Raw genomic sequence first — 2500 nt, 5'->3', positions numbered from 1 at the left:
AATCATCTCATAAGCCAGTGCAAATCCAACACTATCACCAATAATCCCTCTGCCTAACCCCTGCCCCCCACCTCCAACCCCAGGAACAAAAGCACACACGCCCTCACACACATTTAAGGATACGAACAAACAATGAATGGATTATGAAGCAATGTAATACACTACAACATTTTCAGTCAGTTTCTGACCTTGTCAAATAAAAATCTGATAATATGCTCAAATTTGGCTTCATCCTAAAGCCATTTAAAAGAGATGAAAAAACATACAGCCACTATTTTATATAATGTCTTTTGACTCTGACTTAAATTTTTCATTTTGTATTTCATCTTCTAACAAGTTATTGTATTTCTCTTTATGTCTTGCTATTTTATCTGAATTTTCTGTGCCATATTTGTCCCAGATATTTCATGTCGACTTTTGCAGATTGTTAAACATAAAGTTACTTTAATCTGTTGTCTTTTATGGCCCTGGCATTAGTTTCGAAAGGTTGAATTATGTAAACATACAGAAATGCATAATATGGCTGCTATTTTTTGAGTGAAAACCGAGTTAGCTCTGTACTTATTTATATATATATATATATATATATATATAGATATATTCTATATATATATATATATTATATATATATATATATAAAATAAAGATAAATGCCACGAAGGAAAAATAAACGAAGGAGTCTGCGAGATCTTTCGGCTGAAAAGCCCTTTACTGAAGCAGCTACTGACAAAAATACGAGAAAAGGACAATACTAGAAGGTTCGTACTTGGAACCATCTCCGATTCTCATATATATAATTCTCTAGATTTAGTTGATAGATTATACAAAATTGCTCTTTGCCCTACTGATAGATTCGTTAGTTTTGACGTATGTCTCTTTTTACTAAAGTCCCTATAGACTCTATTTTAGAATATCTTAGCAATGAACTAACTCAAAAGCATGAATTACCTCTACCTATAAGTCACATTATTTCACTCAACGAGTTTGTGCATTTGTGATTGTAAGTTTATATTCAATGGTGAATTTTATCAACAAATTTTTGGCATGGCAATGGGAAATCCTTTATCACCATTGCTCTCAAACCTGTATATGGAATTCTTCGAAAAACGCTACTTACCTAATATCATTCATATTCCTGTAAAGTGGTATCGTTACGTTGATGATTGTTTAGCTGTTCTTCCTGTCGGTATTGATGTAAATGATTTACTCTCTAAATTAAATAACCAGGTACCATCGATTAAGTTTACTCTAGAATTAGAAAAAGACAATTGCCTCCCTTTCTTAGATGTTTTGATACATAGAGAACCATTTCAATGTAAATTCAGTATTTATAGGAAACCGACTAACCAACTTAACTTATGTTCATTTCTTCTCAGGCCACCATCTTAATATAAAAATATCAATTTTTTCCTCTATGTTTTTACGAGCATTACGAATTGTCAGTCCACAATATTTGGATCAAGAAATTGAATACATAAGAAAAATAGGGAAAGATTTATGCTATCCTTCACATATATTAGACATTTGTTATAATAAAGCCCACAAAAAGTTTTATACTGAAAACAACACACAGAAAGAAAATTCTAAGAACATTCTCAGTTTGCCTTATTTTAACGGATTTGAAACCATTAAACCATTGTTAAAAGCTTTTAATGTCAACCTTGTTTCTTCCTATAATAACACACTAAAAAGAATGTTAATAAAAAATGGCCCCAGAGAAAGCAACAACATAATATATAAAATTCCATGTATGGATTGTCCTCATTCTACTCGGACAGTCGAGCAAGGGCTTAGAAGTAAGGCTAAGCCAGATAAATACTCCTGTAAAAACGTGGGCAAAAAAAAAAAAATATTAATACATTATTTATTCATTTAAGTGAAAACAACCACCGAATTAATTGGATTGACAGTTCAGTAATTGCACGGTCAAGAGATGTCTTATCACGAAATCTTTTAGAATCTGCTTTAATACAACTTACTTTTCATTGTAATTTCAATGTTAGTCGTGGCCTTTTTCATTTAGACCCTTGTATCTGTAACATGTTTAAGAATGACCTCAAATATATAATTACTGACTTAAATAAAAATCAGTTGCCTTAGAGTTATTAAAAAAAATTTTATTGTAATGTATGTCTGTCATTTTTTGTGAATATGGTTTTGTCTACCAGGTTCCGTATAGCTGTCACCTATAATCCTTTAATTGTCTGAGATTGTATCTGAGATGATTGTCTTAAACCTTTAATTGCACCCTTTGTTTATGCTTGTTTGGGAAGGTTTCTTATCTTCCAGGTGTGTCGGATTCTAGGCACTAATCCTTTTATAATCCCTATCTGTCAGTTATACGAACCTTCTTGTATTGTCTTTTCTCGTATTTTTGTCAGTAGCTGCTTCAGTAAAGGCTTTTCAGCCGAAAAAGATCTCGCAGACTCCTTCGTTTATTTTTCCTTCGTGGCATTTATCTTTATTTATGGATTTATCACGTTCCTAACTTTCGTGATTC

The sequence above is a fragment of the Macrobrachium nipponense genome, chromosome 4, assembly GCF_015104395.2.
Source record: "Macrobrachium nipponense isolate FS-2020 chromosome 4, ASM1510439v2, whole genome shotgun sequence".
NCBI classification, from domain to species: Eukaryota; Metazoa; Arthropoda; class Malacostraca; order Decapoda; family Palaemonidae; genus Macrobrachium; species Macrobrachium nipponense.
Note: the sequence above shows the minus strand (reverse complement) of the source record.